Source organism: Acinonyx jubatus, chromosome X (assembly GCF_027475565.1).
Source record: "Acinonyx jubatus isolate Ajub_Pintada_27869175 chromosome X, VMU_Ajub_asm_v1.0, whole genome shotgun sequence".
In the NCBI taxonomy this organism is placed as follows: domain Eukaryota; kingdom Metazoa; phylum Chordata; class Mammalia; order Carnivora; family Felidae; genus Acinonyx; species Acinonyx jubatus.
Genome location: NC_069389.1, coordinates 52,905,196 through 52,924,652, shown reverse-complemented (window position 1 = coordinate 52,924,652; position 19,457 = coordinate 52,905,196). Strand labels below are relative to the sequence as shown.

The 19,457-nt window shown below is 37.2% G+C and overlaps 1 pseudogene; it reads right to left on the bottom strand.

Moving 5' to 3' along the window:
• Nucleotides 1–15,947: 15,947 nt before the first annotated feature.
• On the bottom strand, nt 15,948–17,926 carry LOC106986604 (RNA-binding protein EWS-like; annotated as a pseudogene).
• Nucleotides 17,927–19,457: the final 1,531 nt, after the last annotated feature.

Genomic DNA, 19,457 nt, shown 5'->3' with positions numbered 1-19,457 from the left:
GTATATCACTAAAGAAAACCAGCAAACCAAGGAAGAGAGAGACAGAGAAAAGAAAGGATCAGAGAAAAACTACAAAAAGTAACCACAAAGCAAGAAACAAAATGACAATAAATACATATTTATAAATAATTACTTTGAATGTAAATGGACTAAATGCTCCAATCAAAAGACAAAGTATGACAGAGTACATTAAAAAAAGTCTCACCTAACTGTTGCCTCCAGGACACTCATTTCAGAACTAAAGAAACCTAGGAGCACCTGGGTGGCTCTGTTGGTTAAGCATCTGACTTTGGCTCAGGTCATGATCTCATGGTTCATGAGTTTGAGTCCCACATCGGGCTCTGTGCTGACAGCTCAGAGCCTGGAACCTGCTTCAGTTTCTGTGTCTCCCTGTCTCTCTGCTCCTCTTCTGCTCACATTCTGTCTGTCTGTCTCTCTCTCAAAAATGAATTAACATTAAAAAAAAAAGAGCTAAAGAAACTTGTAGGCTGAAAGTGAGGTGATGGAGAAACATTTATGCAAATGGTTTCATAAGGAAGCCACAGTAGCAATACTTACATGAGACAAAATAGACTTTAAAACAAATAGTATAAAAAGAGACAAAGAATAACACTATATAATAATAAAAAGGAAAATGCAGGGGCAACTGGGTGGCTCAGTCAACTGAGCATCCAACTTGATTTTGGCTCATGTCATGATCCTGGGATCAAGCCCCTCATTACATTCCATGCTGAGCATGGAGCATGCTTGTATTGTCTTTCTCTCCTTCTTCCTCTCTCTTCCCCCTCTCTAAAATTAAAAAAAGAATAATAATTACAAAATAGATAATTGGAAAATTCAACAAGAAGATATAACAATTTTAAACATATATGAAACCAAAATAGGAGCACCCAAATTAAAAAAAAAAATTAGTAAGAACATAAAGCAACTGATCAATAGTAATTCAATAATAGTAAGGGGTTTTAACATCCCATTTAAATTGATAGACAAATAATCCAAACATAGACAATCAACAAGGAAAGAGTGGCTTTTAATAACACTCTGTACCAGATGGACTTAACAGATATATGCAGAACATTTCATCCTAAACCAGCAGAATACACATTCTTTTCAAGTACACATGGAACATTCTCCAGAATAGATCACATATTAGGCCACAAAATAAGCCTCAACAAATTCAGAAAGACTGAGGTCATACCATGCATCTTTTCTGCCCACACCACTATGAAATCGGAAATCAACCACAAGAAAAAATCTGGAACCACAAATATGGTGAAGTTAAATAACATGCTACTAAAGAATGAATGGGTCAGCCAAGAAATCAAATAAGAAATCAAAAAGTACATGTAAACAAATGAAAATGAAAACACAATGGTCCCAAACCTGTGGGATGCAGAAAAAGTGGTTCTAAAAGGGAAGTTCATAGCAATACAGGCCTACAATGGGAAGCAAGAAAAATCTCAAATAAACAACCTAATTTTATACCACAAGGAGCTAGAAAAAGAACAAACAAAACACAAAACCAACAGAAGGGAGGAAATTATAAATAATAGAGCAAAAATAAGTGGTATAGAAACTAAAAAAAAAACAGTAGAACATATTAATGAAACAAGGAGATGGTTCTTTGAAAAGATCAATAAAATTGATAAACCTCTGGCCAAACCCATAACAAAAATGACTCAAACAAAATCACCAGAGAAAGAGGGGAAATAACCAATGCCACAGAGGTGCAAACAATTCTAAGAAAATTTTATGAAAAACAATATGCCAACAAATTGCACAACCAAGAAGAAATTGATCAATTCCTAAAAACATATAAATGACCAAAACTGAAACAGGAAGAAATAGAAAATTTGAACAAATCAATAGCCAGCAAAGAAATTGAATCAGTAATCAAAACACTCCCAACAAACAAAGTCCAGGAACAGATGGCTTCAAGGGCAACATTTAAAGATGAGTTAATGCTTACTCTTCTCAAACTATTCCAAAACATAGAAAAGAAAGGAAAATTTCTAAATTCATTCTATGAGGCTAGCATTACCCTGTACTAACACGAGCTAAAGACCACTAAAAAGAGAGAACTACAGGCCAATACCTTTGAAGAATAGAGATGCAAAAATCCTCAATAAAATACCAGCAAACCAAATCCAACAAAACATTAAAGGAATCATTCACCAAGATCAAGTGGAATTTATTCCTGTGTTGTAAGTGTGGTTCAATATTTGAAAAGCAATCAATGTTATATATCACATCAATAGAAAAAAGGATAAAACCACATGATCATTTCAATATATGTAAAAAAGCATTTGATAAAGTACAATATCCATTCATAGTGAAAGTCCTCAACGAAGTAGGTTTAGAGTCAACATATCTCAACATAATAAAGGACATATACGAAAAATCCACAGTGAACAGCATGCTCACTGGGAGAAAACTGAGGGCTGTCCCTGTAAGGTGAGTAACAAGACAAAGATGTCCAATGTCACCACTTTTAGTCAACCTAATACTGGAAGTCCTAGCCACAGCAATTAGATAACAAAAACAAATAAAAAAGCATCCAAATCAGTAAGGAAGAAATAAAAACTCTCACTGTTTGCAGATGACATGATAGTATATAAAAGAAACCTGAAATACTCCACCAAAAAACTGCTAGAATAAAGGAATTCCGTAAAGTCACAGGGTACAAAATCAATGTGCAGAAGTCTGTTGCATTTCTATACACTAATAATGAAGAAGCACGAAGAGTAATTAAGAAAACAGTCCCATTTATAACTATACCCAAAATAAGATACCTGGGAATATACCTAACCAAAGAGATAAAAGATCTGTATTCTGAAAGTTATGAAACATTGATGAAAGAAATTGAAGATGATACAAAGAAATGAAAGGCATTCCATGTTCATGGATTGGAAGAGCAAATATTGTTAAAAAGTCTATGCTTCCGGGGAATCCTGGGAAGATGGAGGTGTAGGAGGACTCTGGGCTCACCACACGCCCTGCTGATCACTTAGATTCCACCTACACATGCATAAATAACCCAGAAAACTGACAGAAGACTAGCAGAACGGAGTCTCCGGAGCCAAGCGCAGACGAAAGGCCCATGGAAGAGGGTAGGAAGGGGGGTGAGGCGGTGCACACTACACGGACTGGCAGGAGGGAGCTGGGGCAGAGGGGTGGCCCGCAGCCAAGTAGAGCCCCTGAGTCTGGCTTGCAAAAGCAGAGGGGCCAGATGGTGTGTGTTCTGACAGCAAGTGGGACTTCACATCTGGAAGGTTATAAGCTAATAGCTCTGCTCAGAGAACGGGAGGGCTGGAGGACAACGGGAGGGAGAGTTGTTGACCCCGGATGACAGAGCTCAGCTTGGTGGGGAACAAAGGTGCTGGCCAGCAACATCTGCCTCGCCCATCCCCCAGCCAAAATCCCAAAGGGAACCAGTTCCTGCCAGGGAACTTGCTTGCACCGCGCAAACACCCAATGCTGTGCTTCTGCGGATCCATCCCTGTGGCGGGTCTGACTCCCTCCTGGTGCCACAGGGCCCCTCCCGAAGCAGTTCTCTGAAGGAAAAGGGAGCTGAGCCTGCCCCTCCCGCCCCTGTACAACTTGCCAATCCACCCCAGCTAATACGCCACATCCCCAGCACCACAAGCCTAGCAGTGTGCAAGTAGCACAGATGGGACACGCCACCCCACAGTGAATCCCACCCGTAGGAGAGGGGAAGAGAAGGCACACAGCAGTCTGACAGTGGCCCCAGCGGTGGGCTGGGGGCAGACTTCAGGTCCGACTGCGGCCCCACCCACCAACGCAAGTTATTCAAGACAGCACAGGGGAAGTGCCCCGCAGTCCCTCACCACTCCAGGGACTATTCAAAATGACAAAATGGAAGAATTCCCCTCAGAAAAATGTCCAGGAAATAACAACAGCTAACGAACTGATCAAAAAGGATTTAAATAATATAACAGAAAGTGAATTTAGAATAATAGCCATAAAATTAATTGCTGGGCTTGAAAACAGTATAAAGGACAGCAGAGAATCTCGTGCTACAGAGATCAAGGGACAAAGGAACAGCCAGGAGGAGCTAAAAAATGCTATCAATGAGCTGCAACATAAAATGGAGACAACCACAGCTCAGATTGAAGAGGCAGAGGAGAGAATAGGCGAACTAGAAGATAAAATTATGGAAAAAGAAGAAGCTGAGAAAAAGAGAGATAAAAAAAAATCCAGGAGTATGAGGGGAAAATTAGAGAACTAAGTGATGCACTAAAAAGAAATAATATATGCATAATTGGTATTCCAGAGGAGGAAGAGAGAGGGAAAGGTGCTGAAGGAGTACTTGAAGAAATAATAACTGAGAACTTCCCAGATCTGGGGAAGGAAAAAGGCATTGAAATCCAAGAGGCACAGAGAACTCCCTTCAGACGTAACTTGAATCGATCTTCTGCATGACATATCATAGTGAAATGGGCAAAATACAAGGATAAAGAGAAAATTCTGAAAGCAGCTAGAGATAAACGTGCTCTAACATATAAAGGGAGACCTATAAGACTCGTGACTGATCTCTCTACTGAAACTTGGCAGGCCAGAAAGGAATGGCAGGAGATCTTCAATGTGATGAACAGAAAAATATGCAGCCGAGAATCCTTTATCCAGCAAGTCTGTCATTTAGAATAGAAGGAGAGATAAAGGTCTTCCCAAACAAACAAAAACTGAAGGAATTCGTCACCACTAAACCAGGCCTACAAAAGATCCTAAGGGGGATCCTGTGAGACAAAGTACCAGAGACATCGCTACAAGCATGAAACATCACAATGACTCTAAATCCATATCTTTCAATAGTAACACTGCATGTAAATGGATTAAATGCGCCAACCAAAAGACATAGGGTATCAGAATGGATAAAAAAAACAAGACCCATCTATTTGCTGTCTACAAGAGACTCATTTTAGACCTGAGGACACCTTTAGATTGAGAGTGAGGGGATGGAGAACTATTTATCATGCCACTGGAAGTCAAAAGAAAGCTGGAGTAGCCATACTTATATCAGACAAACTAGACTTTAAATTAAAGGCTGTAACAAGAGATGAAGAAGGGCATTATATAATAATCACAGGGTCTATCCATCAGGAAGAGCTAACAATTATAAACATCTATGCGCCAAATACAGGAGCCCCCAAATATATAAAACAATTACTCACAAACATAAGCAACCTTATTGATAAGAATGTGGTAATTTCAGGGGACTTTAACACTCCACTTACAGAAATGGATAAATCATCTAGACACATGGTCAATAAAGAAACAAGGGCACTGAATGATACATTGGATCAGATGGAAGTGACAGATCTATTTAGAACTCTGCATCCCAAAACAACAGAATATACTTTCTTCTCGAGTTTACATGAAACATTCTCCAATAGAGATCACATACCGGGTCACCAAACAGCCCTTCATAAGTATACAAGAATTGAGATCATACCATGCATACTTTCAGACAGCAATGCTATGAAGCTTGAAATCAACCACAGGAAAAAGTCTGGAAAACCTCCAAGCATGGAGGTTAAAGAACACCCTACTAAAGAATGAGTGGGTCAACCAGGAAATTAGGCAAGAAATTAAATAATATATGTGGAAACAAATGAAAATGAAAACACAACAATCCAAACGCTTTGGGATGCAGCGAAAGCAGTCCTGAGGAAAATACATGGCAATCCAGGCCTATCTCAAGAAACAAGAAAAATCCCAAATACTAAATCTAACAGCACACCTACAGGAACAAGAGGCAGAACAGCAAAGACTGCCAAAATCCAGCAGAAGAAGAGAAATAATAAAGATCAGAGCAGAAATAAACAATATAAAACCTAAAAAAAAAGGTAGAGCAAATCAACGAAACCACGAGTTGGTTTTTTGAAAAAAATAAACAAAATTCATAAACCTGGAGCCAGGCTTCTCAAAAAGAAAAGGGAGAAGACCCAAATAGATAAAATCATGAATGAAAATGGAATTATTACAACCAATACCTCAGTTATACAAGCAATGATCAGGGAATGCTATGAAAAAATTATATGCCAACAAACTGGACAACCTGGAAGAAATGGACAAATTCCTAAACACCCACACTCTTCCAAAACTCAATCAGGAGGAAATAGAAAGCTTGAACAGACCCATAACCAGCGAATAAACTGAATCAGTCATCAAAAATCTCCCAACAAATAAGAGTCTGAGGACCAGATGGCTTCCCAGGGGAGTTCTACCAGACGTTTACAGCAGAGATAATACCTATCCCTCTCAAGCTATTCCAAGAAATAGAAAGGGAAGGAAAACTTCCAGACTCATTCTATGAAGCCAGTATTCCTTTGATTCCTAAACCAGACAGAGACCCAGTAAAAAAAGAGAACTAGAGGCCAATATCCCTGATGAATATGGATGCAAAAATTCTCAATAAGATACCAGCAAATTGAATTCAACAGCATATAAAAAGAATTATTCACCATGATCAAGTGGGATTCATTCCTGGGATGCAGGGCTGGTTCAACATTCACAAATCAATCAATGTGCTACATCACATTAATAAAAGAAAAGATAAGAACCATATGATCCTGGCAATTGATGCAGAAAAGGCCTTTGTTAAAATTCAGTGATCTTTCTTAATAAAAACCCTTGAGAAAGTCGGGATAGAAGGAATATACCTAAAGATCATAAAAGCCATTTATGAAAGGCCCACAGTTAACATCATTCTCAAGGGTGAAAAACTGAGAGATTTTTCCCTGAGATCAGGAACACAACAGGGATGTCCACTCTCACCGTTGTTGTTTAGCATAGTTTTGAAAGTTCTAGCATCAGCAATCAGACAACAAAAGGAAATCAAAGGCATCAAAATTGGCAAAGATGAAGTTAAGCTTTCACTTTTTGCAGTTGACATGGTATTATACATGGAGAATCCGATAGACTCCGCCAGATGTCTGCTAGAACTGATACATGAATTCAGCAAAGTTGCAGCATACAAAATCAATGTACAGAAATCAGTTGCATTCTTATACACTAATAATGAAGCAACAGAAAGACAAATAAAGAAACTGATCCCATTCACAATTGCACCAAGAAGCATAAAATACCTAGGAATCAATCTAACCAAAGATGTACAAGATCTGTATGCTGAAAACTATAGAAAGCTCATGAAGAATATGGAAGAATATATAAAGAAATGGAAAGACATTCCCTGCTCAATGATTGGAAGAATAAATATTGTAAAGATATCAATACTACCCAAAGCTATCTACACATTCAATGCAATCCCAATCAAAATGGCACCAGCATTCTTCTCGAAACTAGAACAAGCAATCCTAAAATTCATATGGAACCACAAAAGGCCCCGAATAGCCAAAGTAATTTTGAAGAAGAAGACCAAAGCAGGAGGCCTCACAATCCCATACTTTAGCCTCTACTACAAAGCTTTAATCATCAAGACAGCATGGGATTGGCACAAAAACAGACACATAGACCAATGGAATAGAATAGAAACCCCAGAACTAGACCCACAAACGTATGGCCAACTACTCTTTGACAAAGCAGGAAAGAACATCCAATGGAAAAAAGACAGTCTCTTTAACAAATGCTGCTGGGAGAACTGGACAGCAACATGCAGAAGGTTGAAACTAGACCAGTTTCTCACACCATTCACAAAAATAAACTCAAAATGGATAAAGGACCTGAATGTGAGACAGGAAACCATTAAAACCCTAGAGGAGAAAGCAGGAAAAGACCTCTCTGACCTCAGCCGTAGCAATTTCTTACTTGGCACATCCCCAAAGGCAAGGGAATTAAAAACAAAAATGAACTACTGGGACCTTATAAAGATAAAAAGGTTCTGCACAGCAAAGGAAACAACCAACAAAACTAAAAGGCAACCCACGGAATGGGAAAAGATATTTGCAAATGACATATTGGACAAAGGGCTAGTATCCAAAATCTATAAAGAGCTCACCAAACTCCACACCTGAAAAACAAATAACCCAGTGAAGAAATGGGCAGAAAACATGAATAGACACTTCTCTAAAGAAGACATCCGGATGGCCAACAGGCACATGAAAAGATGCTCAACATCGCTCCTCATCAGGGAAATACAAATCAAAACCACACTGAGATATCACCTCATGCCAGTCAGTGTGGCCAAAATGAACAAATCAGGAGACTATAGATGCTGGCGAGGATGTGGAGAAAGGGGAACCCTCTTGCACTGTTGGTGGGAATGCAAATTGGTGCAGCCACTCTGGAAAACAGTGTGGAGGTTCCTCAAAAAATTAAAAATAGACCTACCCTATGACCCAACAATAGCAGTGCTAGGAATTTACCCAAGGGATACAGGAGTGCTGATGCATAGGGGCACTTGTACCCCAATCTTTATGGCAGCACTCTCAACAATAGCCAAATTATGCAAAGAGCCTAAATGTCCATCAACTGATGAATGGATAAAGAAATTGTGGTTTATATACACAATGGAGTACTACGTGGCAATGAGAAAGAACGAAATATGGCCCTTTGTAGCAACATGGATGGAACTGGAGAGTGTGATGCTAAGTGAAATAAGCCATACCGAGAAAGACAAATACCATATTGTTTCACTCTTATGTGGATCCTGAGAAACTTAACAGAAACCCATGGGGGAGGGGGTGGGAAAATAAAAGAGGTTAGAGTGGGAGACAGCCAAAGCATAAGAGACTCTTAAAAACTGAGAACAAACTGAGGGTTGATGGGTGGTGGGAGGGAGGGGAGGGTGGGGGATGGGTATTCAGGAGGGCACCTTTTGGGATAAGTACTCGGTGTTGTATGGAAACCAATTTGACAATAAACTTCATATATTGAAAATAAAATAAAATAAAATAAAATAAAATAAAATAAAATAAAATAAAATAAAATAAAATAAAATAAAATAAAATAAAATACAATGAAATGAAATAAAATAATATAAAATAAAATGTCTATGCTTCCTAAATCAATCAATTTAATGCAATTCCTATCAAAATACCAAGAGGATTTTTCAAAAGCTAGAACAAAAAATCCTAACATTTTTTGAACCCATAATGCTCTGAATAGGCAAAATAATTTTCCAAAAGAAAATCAAAGCTGGAGATATCACAATTCCAGACTTTAAGCTATATCACAAAACTATAGTAATAAAAACAGTATGGTACTAGCACTAAAATACAAACATTGATCAATGGAACAGAATAGAAAGCTCAGAAATACCCCCACAATTATATGGTCAATTAATATTCTACAAAGCAGAAATGAATACCCAATGGGCAAAAGAGAGTCTCTTCAAAAAATGGTGTTGGGAAAAGTGGTAATCTACATGCAGAAGAATAAAATTTGAACACTTTATTACACCATACACAAAAATAAATTCAAAATGGATTAAAGATCTAAATGTGAGACCTGAAACCTTAAAAGTCATAGAGGACAACACAGGCAATAACCTCTTTGACGTTGACAGTAGCAACTTCCTTCTAGATATGTCTCCTGAGGCAAGGGGAACAAGCAAAAATAAACTATTGGGACTTCATCAAAATAAAAAGCTTCTGCACAGTGAAGGAAACAACAAAACTAAAAGGCAACCTACAGAATAGGAAAAGATATTTGCAAATGACCTCTGAAAAAGGGTTAGTTTCTAAAATATACAAAGAATTTATAAAATTCATTTCCCCCCAAAAATGAATAATCCAATTAAAAATGGGCAGAGGACATGAATATACATTTTTCCAAAGAAGACATACAGATGGCCAACAGACACATGAAAAGATACTCAAAATCACTGTCCATCATGGAAATACAAATCAAAATACAATGAGATATAAGCTGACCCTTGTCAGATGGGTAAATTCAAGAACACAGGAACACATGTTGGCAAGCAATGGAGAAAGGGGAACTGTTGGTTGGAATACAAACTGGTGCAGTCACTCTGGAAAACAGTATGGAGGCTCCTTACAAAGTTAAAAATGGAACTACTCTACAATCCAGTAATCGCACTACTGGGAATTTACCCAGAAAATACAAAAACAATAATTCAGAGGGATACACATACCCCTATGTTTATTGAAGCATTATTTACCATAGCCAAATTGTGAAAGCAGCCCAAGTGTCCATTGATTGATGAACAAATAAGGAAGAAGTAGTACGTATATGTGTGTGTGTGTGTGTATAATTTTACATATATACACACACACACACACACACACACGTGTGTGTGTGTGTGTGTAATTATTATTCAGTCATAAAGAAGAATGAAAAATTACCATTTGCAATGGCATGAATGAAGCTAGGAAGTATAATGCTAAAGAAAATCTATCAGTCAGAGAAAGACAAATACTGTATGATTTCACTCACATGTGGAGTTTAAGAATCAAAGTAAATGAGCAAAAAAAAAAAAAAAAAAAAAAAAAACAGAGAGAATGAGAGAGAGAGAGAGAAACCAAGAAGCAGACTCTTAACTATAGAGACAAACTGATGGTTACCAGAGGTGAGGGAGTATGGGGATGGTTGCAATAGGTGATGGGGTTGACTGCACTTGGTGTGATAAGCACCAGGTGATGTATGAAATTGTTGAATCACTATATTGTATGCCTGAAACTAATATAACACTGTATGTTAACTACACCATAATAAAAATAAAATATAATAAAATAATTTTTAAAATGACAAGTATTTCTTTGGCAATTAAGATGACTAAGACAAAAGGTACTAATAGACTTTCTAGAGTATAGTCCCTTTGCAAAAAAAAATATAATAATAACTTACAACTTGAGTTTTGCTCTTCCAAAGACACATTTTTGTTAGTTTTCTTTTCTTTACCTCGTTTTGTATTAATAGGTATCAGTTAATTAGTTTTATCTTCCCCTTGTCCAAGATGCTAGTCTCATTCTGGTTCTGAGAAGTATAGACATTATTGAATTCTGTGTCTCACAGTTCTCTCGTATTATCTCTCAAATATGGGGACACCTAGAATTTTTCATAATCTGCCTTATATTATATGGATCATGTTTCTATTTCATTTTATTGTAAGTTCCTTTAGGATAGTCACTGTACCTTACTGCCCTTTATAAAATCTGGGCACATCATATATGTTTCAATGAGGAGGACTCATTTGTGGGTTTAGGTTAACTTAATTTTTAATAGACTTTATTTTTTTTAAAAAATTAATAGACTTTTTAAAGAGCATTTTATTTTAACAGCAAGATTGAGAAGAAGGTACAGATTTCCCATATACCCCCTGATTCCCCTAGACTTTATTTTTAAAACTGTTTTAGATTTACTGAAAAATTGTGAAGATAGTATAAAGAGTTACTATATATCTTGTTCCTATTATAGTCTGTTAGGATTAACATCTTACATTAAGAAGGTACATTTGTTACAATTAATGAACAAATACTGATACATTGTTATTGACTAAAGTCCATAGTTTATTCAGATTTCCTTAGATTTTATGCAATGTTCTTTCCTGTTACAAGACCCCATCTAGAATGTCACATTCCATTGTGCTTATATACCACATCTTTTTTATCAATTCATCAATAGGTGGACACGGGGTCATTTCATACTTTTGCTATTTTTTTTAGAATCCTAGGACTATTTTTCATTGAAGGAAATTATCATACAGTTTTATATTGGTTTCAGGTGTACAGTATAATTATTCAGCAATTCTATACATTACTCAGTGCTCATCAAGATAAGTGTACTCTTATTACCCATTATCTATTTCATCCATTCCCTCCTTTTCTACTTGTTTTTTTAAAATTTTAATTTAAATTACAGCTGGTTAAAATGCAGTTTTATTAGTTTCAATTTTATTAGTTTCAGTATAGTGATTAAATAAATCCCTATCACCTGGTGGTGATCATGACACATGCACTCCTTAATCCTCATCACCTATTTGACCAATACCCCTACCCACCTGCCCTCTCATAAACCTTTTCTTTGTTCTCTATAATTAAGAGTCTGTTATTTGTTTTCTTTCTCTTTTTCCCTTTGCTCATTTCTTAAATTCCACAAATGAGTGGATTCATATGGTAATTGACTGATTTATTTTACTTAGCATTATACCCTCTAACTCCATTCATGCCCTTGCAAATTTCAAAATTTCATTCCTTTTTATGGCTGAATAATATTTCATTGTATATATGCATATACATATACATGCATATACAAAAGCCAAATTATGTAAACAGCTCAAGTGTCCATGGATTGATGAATGAATAAAGAAAATGTAGCATGAGTAATATACACTATTACTCATAATATCTATATCTATATCTATATCTATATCTATATCTATATCTACCTATATCTATGTCACTTCTTTACCCATTCATCAATTGATGTACATTTGGGCTGTTTCCATAATTTGGCTTTTGTAGATAATGGTGCTATAAACATAAAGGTGCATGTATCCCTTCAAATTAGTGTTTTTGTATTCTTTTGATAGTACCTACTAGTGCAAATACTGGATCATAGGTTAGTACTATATTCAACTTTTTGAGCAACATCCACACTATTTTCCAGAGTGGCTGCATCAGTTTGCATTCCACCAACAGTGTAAGGAGGGTTCACTTTTCTCCACATGCTCACCAAAACCTGTTGTTTCTTGTTAATTTTAGTCATTCTGGAAGGTGTGAAGTGATATTATAAGTTTGATTTGTATTTCCCTGATGATCAGTGATGTTGAGAATCTTTTCATGTGTCTGTTGGTTATCTGTGTATCTTCTTTGCAAAAATGTCTATTCATGTCTTCTGCCCATTCTTTAACTGGATTATTTAGTTTTTGCGTGACGAGTTTTATAAGGTCTTTCTATATTTTGGATACTAACCCTTTATCAGGTATGTCATTTGCACATATCTTCTCCCATTCCATAGGATACCTTTTAGTTTTGTTAATTGTTTCCATCACTGTGCAGAAGGTTTTTATTTTGATGAAGTCCCAATAGTTTTTGTTTGTTTGTTTGTTTTTGTTTTTGTTTTTGTTTTTTGCTATTTTTCCCCTTGCCTCAGGAGGCATATCTAGAAAGTTTATACTGCTGATGTCAAGAAGGTTACTACCTAGGTTCTTCTCTGGGGTTTTTTTGGTTCCAGAACTCATATTTAGATCTTTAGTCCATTTGAATTTACTGTTATGAATAGTGTAAATGGGATTGTTTTCTTAAATTCTGTTTGTGTTCTTTCATTATTAGTGTATAGAAATGCAACAAACTTCTGCACATTAATTTTCTATACAGTGAATTTACCCAATTTCTTTAGCAGTTCAAAATTTTTTTTTGTTGCAGTCTTTCACGTTTTCTACATATAGTGTCAGGTCATATGCAAATAGTGAGAGTTTTACTTCTTCCTTACCAATTTGGATGCTTTTTATTTCATTTTGTTGTCTGCTGTGGCTAGGACTTCCAGTACTGTGTTGAATAAAGGTGATGAGATTGGACATACTTGTCTTGTTCCTGACTTTTGGGGTACAGTTCTCAGTTTTTCCACATTGAGTTTGATGTTCACTGTGGGTTTTTCATATATGTCCTTTATTATGTTGAGGTAATTTCGTTCTGAATCTACTTTGTTGAGGGTTTTCATATGAACGGATGTTGTACTTTGTCAAATGTTTTTTTTTTTTTTGCATCTGTTAAAATGATCGCATGGTTCTTATCCTTTCTCTTGTTGATTTGATGTTTCACACTGATTGATTTTTGAATATTGAACCACACTTGCAACCCAGGAATAAATCCCACTTGATTGTGGTGAAATGACTTTTGTAACATATTTTTGGATTCAGTTTGATAGTATATATTAAGGATTATTCATCTAAGTTAACCATAGATATTGTCATGTAGTTCTCTTTTTTACTAGTGTATTTATCCGGTTTTGGTATCAGAAAAATGGTGGCCTGCTAGAATGAATTTGGAAGTTTTTCTTCCTTTTTGTTTTTGTTTTTTGTTTTTTGTGTTTTTTTGGAATAGTTTGAGAAGAATAACTATTAACTCTTCTCTAAATGTTTGGTTAAATTTCCCTGTGAAGCCATCTGTTCCTGGACTTATATCTTTTGGGACTTTTTTTGATTATTGATTCAATTTATTTGCTGGTTATTGTTTGTTGAAATTTTCTATTTATTCCTGTTTCAGTTTTGGTAGTTGATATGTTTCTAGGAATTGGTACATTTCTTCTAGTTTGTACAATTTGTTGGCATATTGTTTTTCATAATATTCTCTTACAATTATTTGTATTTCTGTAGGTTTAGTTGTTATTTCTCCTTTGTCATTGTGATTTTATTTATTTGATTCCCTTCTCTTCTTTTCTTGATATGACTAGCTAGAGGTTTATCAATTTTATTTTCAAAGAACTCACTCCTGGTTTCATTGATGTGTTCTATTGTATTTATTTTCTGTATCATTTATTCCTGCTCTAATATTTACTATTTCCTTCTGCTTGTTTTACATTTTGTTTGTTTTTTTTTTTACGACCTTCTTTAGGTGTAAGGTTAGGTTATTTATTTGGTATTTTTCTTGCTTCTTGATGTAGGCCTTTATTGCTATACACTCCCCTCTTAGAACCACTTTTGATGCATCCCAAAGGTCTTCGACCATGGTATTTTCATATTTTCATTTTCATTTGTTTAGTAGTATGTTATTTCAATGTTTAATAGCATGTTATTTAGCCTCCACGTATTTGTGGTCTTTCCAGATCTTTTCTTGTGATTGACTTCTAGTTTCATAGCACTTTGGTCAGAAAAGATGCATGGTATGACTTTGATTTTCTTGGATTCATTAAGACTTGCTTTATGGATTAATATGTGATCAATTATGGAGAATTGAAAAGTTTGAAAAGTATGTGAATTTTGCTGTTTTAGAATGGGATGTTCTTAATATATCTCTTATGTCCATCTGTTCCATTATTTAATTCAAAGCCATTGTTTTCTTATTAATTTTGTTTAGATGACCAGTCCATTATTGTCTTATTAGCAGTTAGTTCCTTTATGTTTATTATGAGATGTTTTATGTATTTGGATTCTCCTATATTGGGGCAAAATGTTTATAATTGTTATATTTCTTGTTGGATTATCCCCCTTATTATTATATAATATTTTTCTTTGTCTTTTGTTACACTGATTGTTTTAAATTATCTTTTTGTCTGATATAAATATTGCTACTCTGGCTTTCTTTTGACGTCTATTTGCATGATAGATATTTGTCCATCCCCTCGCTTGCAATTTGCAGGTATCTTTAGGTCTAAAATGAGTATCTTATAGGTACTATATAGATGGCTCTTGTTTATGCATGTAATCTATCACCCTATGTCTTTTGATTGGAGCTTTTAGTTCATTTACATTTAAAGTATTGATAGATATGTGCTTATTTTCATTTTATTGTTTGTGTTGTAATTATTGCTGAAGATTTTCTTGGATTCTTTGTTTTTGTTTCCTGGTTTTCTTTAGTGATATATTTGGATTTCTTTCTCTTTATTCTTTGCATATTTATTAGTGGCTTTGGTTTCTGGGCACCATTAGATTTGTATATAGCTTCTTCTTCACATAGCAGTCTACATTAAGTTAATGGTCATTTAAGTTTGAACCTATTATTTATTCTTCTTCTCTGCATGTTTTAGGTGTATGTTATCATATTTTTTTAATGAACATTTGGAATTTTATGTAAAAAAAAACATGACAACCATTAACATTGTTACAGTTAGATGCCCTCTTGGTTCTCCACAATGATACTGAGCATTCTCACAAGGGGTTCCCATTGTTTAGTCTTAAACAACTATCTTTAAAAGAAGGGGGGGAAACTTGGCATACTATTATTTAACTTACTTTAATGTTTCTTCACAAATGGTGAAAAATACTAAAGTATAGACAAGGAATAATCATAATGTTGTGGCCATCATAAATTTAAAACATTTTCTGTTTTAAAAAATAAATCTTACAGTCAATGCAGCTCTGCAGGGTCTCTGTAGGGTCTGTTTCTGTGTTTCTGATATTGCTTGCCTTTTTCCATTTTTCCAGGTCCTCCATGCCCACCTCTTCTTCTTCCCATCTGTTCCATCAAAGGTCCGTGGGTCCACCAGGGCGACCTCATGTTCCTGCACCAAACCTACTTCAGTCCATGTCCTGGCCATCTTGGCCACCTCTGAACATTCCACTTGGACCACCATGGTCAATGAAGCCACCTATTCCTCCCAGTCATGCCACCAGGGCTGCCTGTGCCATGGTTGCTACCTGGAAGTGGAAAGGATGGTAGAAGGAAGCCTTCAGCCTTTAGGATCTTACATTGGTTGAATCCTGTTCTCCAGGTAATGTTCTGGTTTTTACACCCCAGATTGGAAAACTTCCAGTCTCCAGCATGGTGCTGGATGTTTCCTCCTCTGGATGGGTCTGAGAATCCTGGGGCCTTCTTGGGGGAAAGCCACCTCTGTTTCTTCCACAGCCTCCCATGCTATCCATGGGGTCCTCAGGACCTTCTGGGCCCTGTGGGCCTCCCCAGAGTGGCAGCAGCGTCCCTCTACCCTCAAGAGAGGCATACCACCCTGCATACTGTTCATGGGAGGTTTCTGCTGAGCAAGAGAAACCTTAAGTTTCCTCACTAGTTGGTGGGTCTTTGTATGATACTGTAGCATTGCTTTAGGCTTTCCTGTTTCCTTGTCTAAGTAGATATGGATCATGGGTTGTCTGGTTTCCTTATTCATCTTAACAACTCCACACCTACTTAAATAAGTTTGCCAGATCATCTAGAGTCACATTGTCTTTTAAAACTTGCACAAAAATTGCACTATTATCAGAGTCTACATCTGTATCTACTAGTGGGCCTAGATCAAGGTCTTGTCCTTCCTCCATGGGTCCATAGGCTTTTTGAAGACATCTTCCTGTCCAGCACATTCATTCCACCATGTCCTCTTCTCTGTCTGCCTCTCTCATGCCTCCATAATCAAATCACTCTCTTACCCTGCCCTAGCTATCAGGGCCACTCATGGTCTGGTTCTCTCCTGGTCCAGAAAACTCTCCAGGCTCCTGCATATAAACACCCATGCTACTGGGGTGGTCCTATTGAAATGAACTCTGCTGCCCTTAGCTGATGGTCTGTTGGCTATATTGTCTTTAAGACTGGCTGTAGGATCCAGTTTAGCAGTAGTTAACTAGTGGCTGACTGATGCCCATAGCTGCTTTGTTGACCATAGCTACCCTGCTGTCCATATCTGCTTGCAGCCCATGGGTGTTCTGCTGACAGTAACTGCTCTGCTCATAACTAGTTGGCTGTGTAGAGGAATATCTGGTAGGAGGATAAGACGGTGGTGCCATGACTGGCTGCCTGGGTAGCTCCCAGGTACCTGGGGATAACTGTAGCTTCTCTGTTCATATCCTAGGCTGGGATGGTTGTGCTCTATTGAGGTTGACTAGTTTTAGCAGGTTTGCTACAATACTGCAAGTGTGGTTTCTGGCTGCTGCCCATAGGATGGGTAAGCAGGCTGAGTGCCATATGCAGACTGAGCTGCATAGAAGGTCTGGATGGTAGTGACCATAACAGAGGTGTTATCATAAACACCAGTGCCATAACCCTGGACAGGCTGACTATGCCTGGGGGGCAGCTGGAGTAATATAACCCGTGGGACACTGTCCATAAGAAGTTGCATATGTGGTCTGGCATATGTCACAGTAGTCTGAGCCTGGGTATAGATGACATCAGCGAGCTGTCCATAGGTTCCATAACTTTACTGCCCATATGTCTCAGCAGTCAGTATATATATTGGGTGAGCTGGGCAGTTTAAGCACCGTAGCCCTGCTGGGCTGCAGCTTGGCTGTAGGTACTATAATCCATGGATGTCATTTTCTGTTCTTCCTTCTTGTTCTCTCTACATCCTTCTCCTTCTAGCTTTTCCTATGGTGTCATATTTTCCATTATTTTATTTTGTGAGTTCCTTGACTTATTTTACAGAAACATTCATTTTTATTGTTTTTGCGTTATCTAATTTCATACCGTCACTTTTGGTGTCTCCTTTCCACTCAAAGTGTCCTCTTTATTATTTTTTGCTGGGCTGGTTTAGTGGTCAAGAGCTCCTTTAGGTTTTATTTCTCTGGAAAATTCTTTGTCTCTCCTATTCTGAATGACAGACTTTCTAGATAGAGTATTCTCAGCTGTAGATTTTTCCCATTTAGCACTCTGCATATATCATGGCATTCCCTTCTGGCTTGGAAAGTTTCTGTTGAAAAATCTCCTGCTACCCTTATAGATTTCCCTTCTAAGTTACTGTCTTCTTTTGTATTTATGCTTTAATTTTGTTTTCTTTATCATTATATTTTGACACCTTAATTAAAATGTCTTGGTGTAGATTTGCTTTTTTTGATTTTGATGGGAGTTCTCTGTGCCTCCTGGATCTGGATGTCTGTTTCCTTCCCCAGGTTAGGCAAGCTTTCAGATATTATTTCTTAAATTAAATTTTCAGTTCCTTTTTCTCTCTTCTTCTTCTTCTTCTGGGACTCCTATAATACATATATTGTTACATCTGAGTGAGTCACTGAGTTCCCCAAGTCCATTCTTATTTTGCATAATTCTTTTTTTCTCTCTTTTGTCCCTTTGATCACTTTCCATTACTCTGTGTCTAGTTCACTAATTCATTTCTCTGCTCCTTCCATCCCACTGTTCATTCCATCAAATGTGTTTTTCACTGTTTTTTGAGCCTTTTATCTAAGCTACATTATTCCTTATCTCTGTGTTAAGGGTGTCTTTCATGTGTTCCACTTTTTTCTCAAGTCTAGTGAGTTTCCTTATGATTTTTGCTTTAAATTCTTCATTGGGCATGTTACTTATATATGTTTCACTTAGATCTCTGGCTGTGGCCTTGTCCTGTTCTTTCATTTGGGGTAAATTTCTCTGTCTCTTATTTTTGTCTGGCTTTCTGTGTCTGTTTCTCTGTGTTAAGAAAATCATCTGTGTCTTTTGCTCTTGAAAGTAGTGACTTTATGAAGAAAAGATCCTGGAGTGCCCTGCAGTGCAGTGTCCCCTATTCACCAAAACCTGGCTTTTCAGTAGCATATATCCTATGTGTGTTGCTAATGTCCTGCTGTTGTTTCTGAGTCACTTTTCCTTTCAGTGCAATTGTCTACAACTGACTGTGTGCTTTTTGTGGGCTGTGTTAGTTACCTGTGGTGTTAGTGGGACCAAGGCAGGCCAACTCTAAGGTGGTGTGCACACCAGGGGATTTTGTGAGGCAGGCGACTATGTTAGCAAAATTTGTGCTGGGCCACTATTCCTATGATGGATCACCCAAAGGGCTGTGGTGGGTGGGGGCTGTGTGCCTGGGTGACTTGGGGTTTGAGGCTGGGCACGGTGCACAATGATGACAGGGCATAGCTGGGCCAGGTGCATGAAGGTGGCTGGGGGTGCACAGCTGGGCTATGTATGGTGGTTGGGTGTGCTGAATCGCAGCAGCTGTGCATCCTGTTG